At 28.8% G+C, this 17236-nt stretch overlaps 1 pseudogene; it reads left to right on the top strand.

Annotated features, from left to right (window-relative positions):
* Positions 1 to 9001: 9001 nt before the first annotated feature.
* LOC111041149 lies at positions 9002 to 15818 on the top strand (annotated as a pseudogene).
* The last annotated feature ends 1418 nt before the right edge of the window (positions 15819 to 17236 follow it).

Genomic DNA, 17236 nt, shown 5'->3' with positions numbered 1-17236 from the left:
CAAAAATTTTAATGAGAAATTATAATGAAATCTGAAATCACGGCGGCCACGTCTCGCGTTGTTGTGCCGACCTGTTCCTCCACTTCATTTCGTGTACGCAGCACAAAATTATTGCTATCTCACATTCGAGTATTTATTATTTGTTTCGTTTATCGATTATTACGATTATCGCTTATTAAATTAAATTAAATTAATTTTATAAATTATAATATATAAATTAGTCTATTGTATATTAGACAGTATGTTATTACTTATTACCGTGTTCGGACTTATAAATATGCCAGCCAAAGCTTACAAAAAAAGAATGAAAAATAAAGAAAAGTACTTTCTGAATAAAAAAATAAACATAATGATAAAAGAGTTCTCCAATAAACTGTAAATAAATAAATGCTAAGTAAATTGAATTGATGAACACTTATTTTGTTTAATAAATAATAATTGATTTACTCGGAGTGAAATTATTCTGAGTAGATATGTCTATTTAAATATTTTAAACTATAATGAACATCTAACGCCTTTTGTTTATTTTATTCAAGTTACTCCGTGTGCCACTTCATATAAAGTATGTAATTCCTCGACAAGTAAATAAATTATTGAAACAAAATAAGTGTAAAGTACTATTCAATTATTTCAATTTACCTAGCATTTACTCGTATTTATGATATCACATCTTTATAGTGCTTAAAGATCTGTTTTTTTTTTATTAAACCGTTTTTAATGCTTAGTTCGACGAATTGTTTTTGTTGTGATATTGTAATCACTAATCTGACGGCCGCGACACAGCACAATGTCCACCTGGACCATAGATAATCAGCTAAAGAGACATATTGACTATTGTACATAATATTTTATGCAGCCTTCTACGCTGTAAACATTTGTACTTTTGGATTTAAATCGTGATATTTTTCGTCCGCTCAGAACTGTAAAATGCTACGAATATTATCTAATTAATAATATTAATATGAATTACAATTAATGTAATGAAGTCCATGCAGACTGTTTGTCCAGAACATTTAATTTAACTCGGATTCCAATATCCAATATGAACTTACTTAAGTTAATTATTAATTAATATGGAAATAAATAATAGGTAGTTCATAAGGCTGGGAAGACACTGTCCAGTTACTGTCCGGTTTTGCACAGAATCCAACCGCAGAGGTAGAAATCATCCGGTTGTCCGGTTCGATTGAAAGGCTGCATACTGGTTGCGGTCATGACGATTTTTGAGATAAACAGATATAACAGTTGCGGTCACACCAATTTAGGTAATATCTTAGTTGCGGTCATAGCTTATCATAGTTGTATATAATGCACACAGTGTATATATGTGGGAACACCACTACTTATCTGTAAAGTTTATAAATAAAATTTCCTTTAAATTTATACCTACAAAATTTTAAAATTTTAAATTATTATTATACTATTATATATTATATTTTGACACAAGTTTACTATTATATACTATATTTTGACACAAGTTTAACCACGTAATATAAACATAAGTAGGTATCAACATTTTTAACCATAACTACACAAAAAATAATAGTGTAGACAGTCCTAAGTCTTTTATCTTTTCGATATAAATGGGAAGGAAAATGTTGATTAATACATTTTTCTAAATTCAATAAATAAACGAAATATTAATTTCATATTTAATTATCATATAAACTATATTTTATTATATTATTTTAGTATACTTAGTTATTATTATTTGAATGACCGCAACTAGTATGTAACCTTTTTGATGGATGACCGCAACTAGTATGTAACCTTTTTGAGGGGTGACCGCAACTAGTATGTAATTTTTGATTATGACCGCAACTAGTACACACCGGATTGAAATACCGATCGTTTTGAATTAGACCGAATACACTATTCTAAAATAACCGCTGCGGCTGTCGTGGACAGCAGCATGATGCGGTCGAACTAGGCGGTTTTTTACCGATGCAGCTGTAACCGGACAGTGTGTGGTTCACGCATTATTTAATACCTATACACTTACTATATTAGTAGGCGTAGGATGCCACTTAGGATACCTAATATTCTATTTGAAACCAATTATAAGTAATAGCGTTTAAAAAATACTATTTTTTATTGTACTATGAAGTAAATATTTATTTTTTTTGATTCTTAGCACTAAACATTTGTTATTTAGTAATAATACCTTACCCAAATGCATGCATAAATGCATAATGATTGGTGACATTGAAAAAATCTAAAAAAAATCATTGGTCAATAACATTTTGTTAGGAGCGATTACCTAATGATTATACTTGAAATGTAGAATTAACTTTATTCTCATGTAAAACACCGATTTTTTTCAATCAAAACCTTATATCTACAATTTTAAATTGTAAGTCCGGTAAAAATCTTCATTTACAGAAAGATTAATCACGTATTAATTTTCCATCTATGTTTCAAGTTTCTATAAAGATTGACTCAACCGATTTCTTTTACGTGTTCAAAGGTTAGGTTAGCTTGAGTTAAAAAACAATAGATGAGTTCGATTGTTTAGAAGTCACATTCATCACTCTGGTTTTACCTTGAGGGGTTATCATCGCTTTCGATGTCTCATTCTCTCTTGTCGTCGCAGGTCCCAAACCTGGGAATTTCGAATGTTCAGGTATGTGTGGGTAATAGGTAGTTGACCCGCACTATAATAGCACGCGTCTCAATAGGTACGTGGTTTCGTGCCTTTCGTACATGATGAGTGATGACACAATAATGTACGATTTTAAACCACATTTAAACAGGTGCACTATAATTGTACTTGAGCTCGGAATAGCTTTGGTTTGGCGTATCCCCGTGGTACATGCAGATGTGCAGTGGTGTATTAGTAAATATATTTATGGGTATACGTACTAATAACATTTGTATGTACCTTAAAAATATTTTTTATCTTTTTATTATCAAATATTTCATTTTGGTAAAAGAAACCTTAACTTACAATATGTATTATATATTTATATTATTATTATTTATCATACATAATTATATTACCTATGGGTACATTATACGGGCATACGGCAATACTGAATAGTGAATAAAATAATATTATAGATATACAGTTAAACCTGACTTAACGGGCACCCCTATTAACGGACAAAATGACCAAGTCCCAGCAAAAAGATAGGCATTCTAATGTATTTTGACCTGTCTATAACATTTTAACGGACTCCTATTACGGACACGGACACTAATATTTATATATTATATATTTATATTATATTTATTAAATACATTTAAAAATATTTTTTTTTTTTTGATAGTTTGTTAATTTTTGTAAGTATTTATATATTAGTATTTTACACAATGTATCTTACTTTGTTATTCATTTATTAATGACATAGTTTTGAACTATTGAATTTTCAACCTTTAAGCTCAGAACAGTTCGAATATTTTTAAGCATGACTATACAATTTTTTTTTTATCAAAACTTTTTTAAATTGAATTTTTTCTTAATAATATAAACAAGTCAATATTATACCTATTAGTAGGTAATTTAAAATTTGAAATAACTATTTAAACATTAATTGTATTATTCATAGTTGACTTCTTTTATAAAAACATATTTAGACAGATTGTTTATTTTTAATTTATCAATAAATTAGGGTAATGATGTAAGTAAGAAATTTCTGACCTACGGAAATTTCCAAGATAAAAGGGGTAATGTTATATATTTTTTAAACATTAATTTTGTTGTGATAAAATAGCAATACTGCTTATGTTATACTACCGTTCAAATATGAAGTATGAATATTATCATTAGGTAAGTAGGTATAATAATAGGTAAATTAATTAGGTAGGTACCTCTGTACTTATGAATTGTGATAAAAAACAAAATATTTAAATTAACACGATTTGTACGGTATATTTTTAATGTTATGAAATATAATTCAGAATTCAATAAATATTTAAAAATTTTACACACCTTAAGTAAAAAGGTAAGTTCTATTAAAAAATAAAATTTAATTTTTAAATTTGAGAAATTTCTTGAATGTTAAATCTTAAATGTCTAAAATGTACATCACTCGTTAAGAGTTTAGATTAGTTAACACTTAATTTTAACTAACCTCTTACCTCTTCTATTAAATAGAATTTCTATTGTGCAATCAAATAGGCAGCTCCATTAACAATGTTGTGGACTCAGGACTGTACACAACCACACCATCAATGTGCTTTACTTGACTATATAATCATAATCCATATGAACACTTACCTCCTCTGTCAATAAAAAATATAATGTTAATGACTTTTATACCTTTAATAAATTTAATTTCACATTTTGATTTCCTGTTTTAATATTGCAGAGTGAGATTTGATAGTTTTGTCTTTTATTTATTTCTAAGACTATTTTCCTATTGACCTGAAACATGTTGGCCAATAAATTATAATGATCAATATAGGTATTTATAATATCACTACACTTGAATAACTTGAATGCAAGTTTATTCATGTATGTCATATGCGACCGAATCTAATAAACATTAGATTAGAGTAGGTTTTGAACACTTCTCTACTATTACGGATATTATTATCATTTTTAAATTAAATATTTTTCCTTTTCTTATATTAAATTGGTGGACATCGTTTGCAGTACAGTCTTTTGACCTAGTCAGGCAACCTGGCATGTCTCTGAAAAGAAATTCTTAATCATACACGATACACCTCCCAATAATTCAAGAGGTTGTGAATATAAAGCATAAAAAAATAAATGTTTGTAGAATTTTTTAGTTTATACTTTATGGTGAACTGCTGATGCTATATTTCACTTGATGTGTATGTGTACATGTACAAAATATTTTTAACATGAAGGTAAAAACATTAAGATTTTAATGCACATTAGAAAAACCATATTGGTGATAGGTGGGGTTAATTAAAATTGAAATAAGTATTCAGTAAATAGAAGAATTCTAGTAAAACTGTATGAAGATTATACGGTTCATAATATTCAATATTTTTTAGATTGCTCTTTCCTTAAATTATTTTTTACTAATTTATAGTTTTGGTGTATAATTTTACATTTAAAAATGTCTGTGTAGCTTCCTAAAATATGCGGAATACACTACTGGAGATGTACTACAATCATGTATACAAAGTTACATTATTCTTTCAATAGAAATGTACTCTCTCTTGCACCCGGAACACAGCCATCAAGATGAGAAAATACGAATGCAAATGTATATTAGTGTAACAGTAAAACTGTACCCATGCACGTATTGCAAAGATCAATTTACCCTAAATCCTAATGTTAGTTTTTGGTACCTACTTTATTTATTTTGTTTTGTTAATTATTTTTGTTTTAATTAAGTTGACATTTTTATTAGTTTTGGTGTTTTTGACAATTATACTAGGTCATTTTATTAATTTTTAGTGCACATTTAATATTTATACATGATATACGTTATTATTTTTAAGGTTAAATTTAATCAGTTATTCAAAAAATTGAGTTGTGACCATTTATCACTTTTCATCCGTACTATAATATTTATGATTTTCTGAACTTAACCAATAACAACTATTTAGTCAGTTGGTGTTACATAGTAATCGGGTTTATTTCGTGTTTGCTCAAGAATTGTTAAATCATTTTTAAATTACATTGTTGTTTTTAAAAGCATTTTAAGAGCACTTTCACTATTTTAAAGCATTTTTGGATAGTTATATTACATCAATTGTACACTAAATTTAATCTATGATTTATGAATTAAACTTTAAAGTACAATGTATTACCATAGTAGTACAATATTAATATTGCCTCTAATAAATTAACATATTAAAAACATATATCACCGTTGTCTGTTATTATTATGTTGTTTGATGAGTGACCAAAAGTCAAAAATAAAATTCTAATAGTTTAGGTTGTAACAAATAAGTATATGAAGAATTTAATGTACCTACTCAATATAAATAATTTATATATAAAAACTTGTACCACTTACCTAAAAAAACATAATCTATCATCCACTTTAAATCACAAAGTTAACATAAGGTATGCTACTAATTCAATAACATTTCTCCAAAAAACGGGATGTCGTAAAATGTATGATTTAATTGGGACACAAATACATAACATAATTCCCAGAGAAGTGGTTAATATGTCTCTTCCAGTATTAAAAAAATGCATGACCCATTGGCTTCTCCGTGAATATGATGCTTCAGTATTTAAATATTATTTTCTATTTTATTTTTTATATAATTTGTTTAATTATTTGCTGTTTAAATTCATAATATTGAATTTCTGCTTTTACATTACATTGTGTATTGCAGTATTTAAAGTAAAATTAAGAAGAATTTTATAAAATGTATGCATTATTTCTAGGTCTCCTCGCGAGTTTAATACTCAGTGAGGCCTAGTAATCTTTACCTATTTTAAATTAAATAAAAATTCAATAAAAAATAGTATAGGACCGGTTTTTTTCAATAATAGTGGGTCGAGTGCACCCTGTAGAATTTCCATATTAACTGCAGTTTACCAATATTGCGCTTAAAATGATCTTTTCATGTACCTATTGGCTATTGCCGCTATTGGGCTCTAAACATTTTAGGCCTTTAGGGTCGATAAACCAATCGCCCTTTAAGAATTTTCGGGTCTATAGAACAATTGTGCTCAAAACATTTTACAATATACTTGAGGAAAACTTGTTGGTTAGTTATAAATGTATAATTATATAATAAATGAATACATTAACTGATTTTTTTCGGGAGTTCATTATACATAATATCTACATGGTACATAATAATATAATATAATACAAATAAGTAATTTTTACATTAATTTTTACAGTAATAATAACACACTGTTGTAAAAAAATATTTTTCCGCCAGATTTGAATTTCTCAATGATAATTGTTTTTAAAAAGACAAAAATATTCGGATGGGAAATGAATCAATCATATTTGATATGAAAATATATTTTAACCACCAATCACTTTAACCAGTAATCAATTGATCAATAAATAAGTTTTTAATTTTCAAGCATTTTAGTGTGTAGATTGTTTGGTTGCTTATGTTGATACTGTCTATGGGATTAGATCGAACAACAATATTTTCATATCTGAAAGAAGCTGGTAGGGAAATTTGAATGAAAGCGCAATTGGCGTACTGACCCTAAAATACAAATTTTGTTTTGGGCGCAACTGGTCAATGCCCATATGACGGCCTAACAATAAAAATATTTAGGTCATTACCTGCGCCAATCATAGGCCTGGCGCCACTGACACTTAATAGTGGATCAAGCATCAAGATCTTGATTCTTGATCACTTAAAGTCTTTTGTCCATTATTGTACACATTTTTGTCAATAGATTTTAGATTTTAATTGTTCCTATCTCCTGTCATAAAAGTTGTACGGTTATAATGTATATTAGTATAAATTATACAAAAACGTTGGTCTGTTTCATATTATTAGGTGTGTATTAGTTATTTGATTATTGGTACATTCTACGATAGCGGGGTCCACGGAGAAGCGACGACCGCGTTTATTTGCCTATTATTGTATTATTCGATGTCACGTAGGTATTTTAAAAATTTCATGCTTGGAAATAAAATATGCCTCTGCTATGACACTTGGATAGCATATTTTTCGTGACATTAAAAATTTATTTTAAGTTTAAAAATTAAATTTAAGCCCCAAAAAAATATGAAAACAAATTATTATTTTCGTATTTAATTTAATTATTGTATGGTGTATAGATATTTAAAGTACAAACATATTTTTATGAAAGCACTTTTTTTTTGAATCATTAAATAATTATGAGTTTCGACGACGAAGGACCGGTTGAGTGACCAAATACCTACCGATGAGGACCGACGCTTTATGACAAATATTTGTCATGGTGCGCCGGTCAATGATACCTAACAAGAACACAAATAGAAATCAGAATCAGTGTTGCAAGAAATGTCAACTTGAGTACTAGTTCAGAAATTTCATAATTTTATTATTTTACACATATTATTTGGGGGCGATTTCACCATATTTCACCATACATCAATGCCACACCCCTGATTTCGTCAAAATGTACTATAACCAAATACTATATACGACGTCGTATATAGTATTTGCTATAACTTATAGTCACGAAATATTATGGATGGATTTATTGATGGCGAAGAGGTTGGAACTTGGAACGCTCAGTCCATTTTTTTATGCTTGTGTTCATGACAAGGTGGATTTATAAATTTATAAATTCTCCTTGGTTCGTGACAATTATATTTACGTCATATTATTTTAAGATACGGTGGCGCCCACTAGTGGAGATTATGTAATTCGTTATTCTGTTATCAAATCTGTTATAACGTTTTGTCCTTATCAATTCAATTTTATTTTATTAATTTTTGTGCCTTTTTTCGAAAAAATTTACGTTTTTAATCGATTTTTCGACTCTTTGACCTATATTCGTCGCCGCTTGTACTCAATTTGCGTAGGCCGTTTTTTTTAAAAGTCACTGATGTGCGGTTTTCACTCGAAATCATTTCGTACGCTTTGCGATCGCGACCATCAAATGTTATTTCCTCATTTTTGGTTTTTTTTCTATCCGTTTTTTCTTTATAAGCGCCATCTGTGCTCTATTCGTATAGTTTATTTCTTTTAAGACCCTTGGATATGCGGTTTGTACGCGAATTCGGTTCGTACGTTTTGAAATCGTAGGTTAGGTTAGTTTTTTTTAAGCTGTCGGTCTTTGTAGAGCGGTACCGAAAGGTGTAACTCCGTTTTCAGTAAAAGTCGAAAATGTATCAATAGATAATAGATTTCTTAAAGTTAAGGCTAAACAATATTTAACTATTATCTATATCTGTGATCCGCAGCTTGAGATTTGATGTTGTTTATACTTCATAGGTATTTATTTTTTCGGCTTCACCAAAGTCTTAAGAAATTCATTAGTATAATTTTTATGGAAACATAAAATATGCATATATTTTAATATAACAAACTAATAACAATACAAACTTAGCACTTAGACATTATATTTTTTAATTCATTTGATACTTATGAAATATGTTAGAATAATATTATTTGATAATTTAAAAAATTTTGTTTATAAGGTTAAGTGTAAAACTAAAGAAAAAAATAGGGCCCCTTCTTTAAAAGTGGCACTGGGGCAATTTGTTACTGCAAGGTTACTTTGAAAAATATGAAAGCGCGATCAGGACCCAGTAACAATAGAACATTGATCATTTCTATTTTCTCGGTGTCTTAAGGTTTTAACAGAGTTGATCTACTTATTTCGTACACATTTGTTTTACTCGTTTTCTATCCATTGACCATTATATTCAATAATTTAAATATTGACGTGAATATTTAAATAATGGAATTCGTCACAAGTGAAGGCCTCAGATCAAACAGTTAATTTTCCATTGTAACAATGGATATTTTTACTTAAATGTTCTAGGACCAATTATAAATCATTACAATGTTTAACAACAAACTTTCATGCAACAGGTAATTAAATATTTTATACTTAATAAATTTTTATAAAGCCGTTAGGCCATAGTTGCCAAGCTTAAGATCAATTAAAAAAAAAAAATTTTAGTGAACTATTATAAAATCAAGTACACAAATTGAGTGAGGTTGGATAGTTGAAGTATTTACTATTTAGTATATAATTAAGTAATTTTAAAAGGACTGTAGTATGATTGATAAATACCTGTTTCACTCTCAGGGTGTGAAAAATACACTACGCATATCATGATATTGTAATTTAATATTTTTTAAAACATTATAATTTAACTTAAACAAAAATTTTTAATAATGGTTTTAGTAAATACAATTTGAATAATATAAGTGTTCATAGGGAGGTAAATAGTATAAATAGTAAATACACTCAACGAGTTTAATTATTGAAATAAGTTTTTATCTCGGATCTTATGTAATAAATATAATAATTTTTGTGAAACAATTTTGACTTACCAATTTTTTATAGGTCTCATTGTGGAAAACATATTTTACGAGAAGCTTACTCACACATGTGGTCCCAACAGGAGTTACTTGGTACTAGTTTATGTAAAACAGAGAAATTTACAATGGCACATAAAAGCACAGTATAAAATGTACCCCACATACCGAGTTATTTTTGAAGAAGAGAAGTCAAAGAAGTAATTTTTTTTTCATTTTACAATCATGAAGTGGCAGAAGCAAAACTTTCTATTTTTTAAAAATACTACATTTATTTATTGCGAGATTTATTGTCTTTGTATCTTACACGTCAACTGTTTAGAAAAGAAGGCTAAAAAAAAATTGTTCTGAAAATAGCTTAGAATTAACACCCTTTTTAAGAACCATGGAAAGAACAAGTGCTGCAGCTTAACCTAAAATACCAGGTGATCTTATGGAATATGCAGGTGATTTGGGTAGATGCTCGCTACAGTTATCTATTTAGAACAGTTAAAGGACAAGAATAGCAATATTTAAAGATTTTGTCATAGACGCTCCTGATGCTAGATCATTAGCCGTGTTCATTTCTTCATCACTGGAAGAGTAATTTTAATTTAACTGTTTGTAGAATGTAAATTTACTCCTTCATTGTATATTTAACATGTATCTTAATTTAAACAATTTTTAGCTTTTTTGCTTCTGTTCAAAAAATACATATGGATGCTGCTGAAGCAGGACACTTGTTCTGTTCCACCAACAGAACAATTGTAGATCATTATGGCCATGTACATGGACCAGGTAAACTTTATTTAGATGTTAATAAATAGCTATAGAATAGCTATATGCTTTATTTGAATACATTATACAATTTTTTTTTTAAACTAAATACCTAACTATTTTATTTATTTTAACAGGCATTTTTAATTTTATACACACTAATGATCAGCTAAACTTAAATGGCATACACCTGTGTATTAGATCATAACTGGACTTGTTTCCAAGTATTATTACTAGTAATATTGTCACTGATAACCAGGTAGTGCTGAACAACATAGTTCCAGGAGTCAGATTGCAGAAATTCTGGGTTTTTATGGCTCAAGTAAGATTTCTTAAAAAATTTAACAATTTTCATTTTATTACGTATAATGTGGATATTTTAATTTGTGGAAATGTGCAGTTTGATGATTAAATATTAAATAATATTGAAACTAAAACAAGTTTCTTAAACATTAACTTTTATATTAATAGGCACTTGAAAAAAATGCAAAAGACTTTAGTTTACAAAGAAAATATTCAGGACTGACAATGCAGTGCATACTATGTTTTCTATGTCTAAAGCTCTAGCATTTATGCCAGCCAACAAAATAATTGAAGGCTTTGAAGTGATAGTCAATAGTCTAGGCTTTCTCCAAACATTGAGGTTGCTGAACAATATGTATCATACTTTCAAAATCAGTGGATTAATATGAGAATTCCAAAAGAATTAGTTTTACTTTTAATTTCATTTTTAAAATTTTTTTTAATAAACAAAACTGTTAAAATAGGTTGTAAATCATAATAATAATTTTTGACATTTTTTACCCAAGAATAAAATTTCAAAATTCAATTTTTATAATCATTTATTTGTATGGATAGTCAAATATTTCAATTTTACTATTTCAATAATAAATTACAATAAAAATTAAGTCTTAATAGTTATTTGCAAACTTTGTTCTTTCTGTAAGTTTTAGTGTTCATATTCAGTCACCCCGGTTAGACATTTTTTTCTTAAGAAAACCATAAACATAATTATATTATTTATAATTCCACCTTTAGTAGTCTTCATCTATAATAATATTAATTAACATTATGTGTTGTTGGACCAGAAACTTTTTGTGCACATGGCTTGGTCAGGAAGAACCAAAAACAACCAGGAGATTTTTCATCGCCACTTGAACACCATTATGCCTAGTCCGCGTCCTGGTATTTGGCATTTCACCAGTAAGCTAAATTTAAATTTAAGATCACTAAAATAATATGATCAACATCTTTATATAATTAAGTCATATTTGAATATTTTATACACACAATAATTATTTTGATTACTCCAAAAAAATATTTTAAAAATAAAAATGTATTTATTTTTTTTAAATTGGTTAGTTTTTAAAAAAGTTATAGTAAATTTGTATAACTTTAAACTTATTACATGACTTATCTAGTAGATACAATTGACGAAAATCATCCCACATTTTTCAAATATTATGATTCATGTTAAATAATATACTTTATTGTTCCCTAATAGTTGAGTATTATTCCAAACTAATCTGCTATCATATACATACTACTCTTCTTTTTCTCTAATTTCTAATTGATGCAATTAATTAAAATACTTCAATAAATTATATCGATGGAAACGTTAGGTACTGAAAGTTGAACTAGAGTATTGCACATGGTATGAAAGAATACAACAAAGACCAGCTCTAAGAGGCTAATGTCAGGCTTACGTTCAGCTTGATAGAAAAATTAGTGTAGCAACTGCTTACGGGGCACAATTTTTGTAAAAGAATTTGGCTTATGATACGTGTATGAAACATACATCTAAAAGAATTAAAAAGATAGTCAGTTATTTTCAAGTGAATATACATAAAAAATTCACTATTTTGGGTAACATAAAATGTTTATATAAAAAATTTTATTTCTAAGAACAAAGACCAAGTGAAGTTTGCAACGTCATTAATGTTCGCAATGAAATCATTCCACCCCAGATCATTGAAATTATTGAAGGGTAATAACAAAAATAGTTAAAATATTCACAGTTCCATGTGCATAATGACAATATGTAATTATCTAATAATTATTTTGTATAAATAACATTTCAGTACAAATTCTTATTTTTTTTTTAAATTTAATTTGAAATACACAATCTATATCAGGGATGGCTACAATGAGGCTCGTGAGCCGCATGTTGCTCTCAAATCAATTTTGTGTGGCTCTTGAACCAGACTTAGACTAAAATTCATAAATACATAATTTCATTAGAACCGTCAGATAGTGGTTTTTATTGCCGTCGGTTTCGTCATCATTTCAGTCGTTATTAGGTATAGATTGGCACAACAGCGGCGGTGACTGTGCTTTTAATATGTGTAGCCAAAAATAATCACTGTGTGTTTCAATCATGACAGAGTTCCTTCATTTGATTTAAAATGAAAAATGTATCTTCATTTTATAAACATTGCTTTACAATGTGGCCCACCTTGAATTAACTTTATACATTTGCGGTTCCCAAAGTTAAGGTTAGTGGCCACCTCTGATCTATATCATAAGACATAATAAGTATATAGTTTAAAGGACATATAACAGAACAAATTCTTATGGAAAATGTTTAAGATAAGTTGTTGAAAGTTTGAATTTTATCAAATTTAAAATACTTAAGCTCAAAATAATAACATTTAAGTACTTACAAAATATAATATGTTAATTATAGGAATATTAAGACTTGGCATTCAAGTGCAAAATTGGCTTCAGCAGCAACATCCTATCACAGAATAGTTTCCTAGTTAGTTTTTAATTAAAATATATTTGATAATACCCATCATGAAAATTAAAATTACAAAATGTACTTACATTTGTGTGTCCTTTTTCAGTTCAAGATGTCTCAGATTTTGAGATAGATAAAGATAGGGATCCAGTGTTCAATGTCATTTGTGAAATATAATTACAAAGGATGGCAAGAGAACTGGAAGATATCCCTAATATACATATCAACCCATCAACAAAACTATTGAGTTACCAAGGCAAATACATTTCAGTGGGCTTGCCTCTTGGGTACAAGTGTTCAGACTGTGTGAATCAAGTATCAAACTGATGTCCGATCTGCAATATTTTGATCACAAATGTAGTTCTTGTTTTTAACTAAACATGTACCAACATATGAGATATGTTAGATAGGTAATTTAAATTATCACTAAACATGTACCTATAATTTTATTAATTTAAATTGGAAACACATGAATAGTAGTTGTCTCTTTTAGTAATTAATAGCTCAATAATCTTGTACAGTTGTCATTTAATAATATTTTAATGCTTAATTTAAATTATCTAACATCCTCGTGCTGGTGCCTAATACTCGGAAATTATGACAATCTGAGGTGTACACATAGCACACTAGTGTCTAGTAGGTGCTCTGTATATAAGTAGTATTTATTGAACAGTGTATTATATTACTTAATAGGTTGTAAGCACTATGGCCAGTTTCCATTATAATAAATACCTACTATGTACCTACGACAATACCGGAAACTTACGAGGATTACAAAAGCTATTAATTTTTCATCAAAACAACCTTAGACTGTCAAAATGTAAGGTACTTCTAGTGGTTTGATTTAAAAAAAGCAAAGATGTTAGGATTGGTAAACAAGTTTACTTTGCAATGGCTGGAGCATATATTTTTTATCTTTTAATATATTCAATATTCAAACTACAAATTTATAAAATGTAAAATATTTACTCTCGTCAAGAATTTACTAAAATTGAAAAAGTGCTTCGACCAATGCAAAGTAATCTAGTTTAACAATTCAATTGTCATTACATTTTTTAAATTGAACGGCAAGAAATCATTGAAACTTTTGTCAGTCATACAGCTATTTCACGGCTATAAAGGCTATAAATTGGTTTTGAATATTTTAATCGAATGACTAAATTACATGTGCATGTGGGTGCGTATAATATGTATAATACGGGTGATTGATGACTAGTGTACATGCACTAATGAATAATGATCATTTACTAGTTTACTACACACAAAGACGATCAGTGACAGCATTGATTATAAATACTAGTATTTATAATCAATGGTGACAGCATGGAACGAAAAAAATTGCCTATCTCGAACCCCTTAAAATGTATCTGTCTGTAATCCACATGTCTTACTGATAATGGCTTGGCTGGCGACATAGTTTATATAGTTCACTAGTGGTTGCCTACACAAAACTCCTTAAAATTGTTTTTCATTATAATTTTTTTTCGGTCTATCATTTTTGCCACCAGCCGAAGTAGGGGATGCATTTACTGAGTTGTTATCAATTATACCAGCCGACAATGAATGTGTACAACTTTCCGATATGTCTCGGACACCTACATAGACGAAAACTCTGAGTTCCCTCCTCATTTGTGGGCGTCATCACCAATATTTGACCATCCCAGAACCACAAATGGACCAGAACCATTTCATTTTCACTTAAACAAACAATTTTACACACCACACCCTCATGTACATCAATTGTCAAGTCATTGCAGTATTATTAGAAATCCAAACTGAAAATATGATTAAAATCAATTCCATTTAAAAAAATATCCCTAACGCTCAACGAAAAGAAATTACAAAAAAAAAAGAGTTTGAACAAGAAACATGGAATAAATATGAAAGAGGGAATATTAGCCAATTAGAATACAAAAAATGTTTAGGTTTAAAATATCAGACTAATAAATTACTTTAAACTGTACTATAATACTTATATATAAATAACTACTAAAGCCCGTATGGTCTTATGGTATACAACTTTGGGGTTCAGCCAAACCATCTAACATAAAAAAAATTCAAATATTTCAATCTAAATGCCTTAGACAAATTACCAAAGCTCCTTTTTACGTCTCAAACGATACATTCCATAAGGACCTCTCTATTCCAACAGTTCAACTCGTAGCCAAAACTGTATAAACGATTCCACTCAAATCTCTCCAACCACCGCAATCCTCTAATCTCAAACTTATCTACCCTCAGCATTCAAAATGACCCCGGAAGACGTTTAAAGCGAAAATGGTTTCAAGACCTCCTGACTGAATAAAACCAATCCACAACTCCAAAAAGTCCCATCACTGGATGGATTCTTCGTTCAAGTCATCAGTCCCTTTTTATTAATCTATTACAACACTTAAGCTTATTGTAATTTGTTAAAATAATATATTTACAGATTGTGTAATAAAACTAATTAAAAACAAAAAAATCTGTACTATAATTATATTATATGTAATTTTATTTATAATTGTTGGCTTATTATAAATTATTCATATTTTATATGATTTTTGACTGTAGATTATTTTTATTTTATAAAATTTTGTTTGATTAATTGATGAGTGTATATTATAAGCATTTTCATACCGCTCAAACGGTATTTTTAATTGAATAATTCTCGCCCAAACGGTAGTTTTAGCTGACTAAACCCTCGCCCAAACAGACCATATTTTGGGTCGATTCGCCCAAATGGTTTTCGTCTCTGGGAGCGGGCCACTTCATTCAAATACTGGACAAATGGGATTCTTACCTTAGGCTTAATTTTCAAATTACTCCATACAATTTTAGCGTTTATCTGCAAATAGATACCTACATAATATGGAGTGAAGAGTTAGTTTGAGAGATAATTCGTTGTTTTCTCTGATATTATCGTACACATTTTGTTTTTTGTTTAAATATCAGTATCTGTATAAAAATACTTTATGGAGAGATAGTTTTATTGTCTCAGTATAAGTATCTATACTTATTTAAATTTTTTGCGAACTGTGAGCAATATATATAAAATATAGGTTATATGCACTTATATATATTATATACATTTGGAATGATCTTACTAACTTGTAAAAAAAAAGGTTAATCGTTTTAAACCGCCGTAATGAATGTCTTACCTTAAATGGATCATCCGGTACACATGTTATATTATGTAGGTGCTTGTATCACAATGAGTTAAGTTGCAGATGGTCGGCCAATCAGTATATTAGGTTTATTTTGAACTGCAAATAATGATATATATATATTTATATTTTTTAGCGAGTTTTGGACATTTCTGGGTCACCGCCGCCGCTAACACCGCTGATTGCCGTCTATTGTCCCGGCCCATTATGAATATATTATGCTAATAAACTAAAACAATAATATTAATCCATTATAATAGGTAATAACAATGTTTTCCGACGGCAATCACAGGTCATTATTGCAAACGGTGTAAATTTGTAATCAACCGCAACGATGTAACACATAATAATAATAATAATGTTGTCCATGATGATTATACGGTGGAGAGCGACAAAATATTATATTTGGTAGTCTTCTCTTTGACGCTACTCAATATTGTGTGTAATATATAGCTAGCGATTGTTTGTTTACGTTCTATACAGGTGTATATATATGATAAATTATGTACAGCCTTTTTAATTTCCACATTTTTCTTCAATAGTACAATATTATGTTTCCGGTCTGGAGCAGGAAAGAGTCGACAACACTGCACAACGGTCCGGTCACACTGGAACTGAATGTGAGTTGGATTCGATAGTTGGATTGTTTAACTTGTAAGTGTTTGTAACCACGGCTTTAGATAATAGAAATTTCTATCTAAAG

Source organism: Myzus persicae, unplaced genomic scaffold (assembly GCF_001856785.1).
Source record: "Myzus persicae strain clone G006 unplaced genomic scaffold, MPER_G0061.0, whole genome shotgun sequence".
NCBI lineage: Eukaryota > Metazoa > Arthropoda > Insecta > Hemiptera > Aphididae > Myzus > Myzus persicae.
This window is presented reverse-complemented; position numbering and strand designations above follow the sequence as displayed.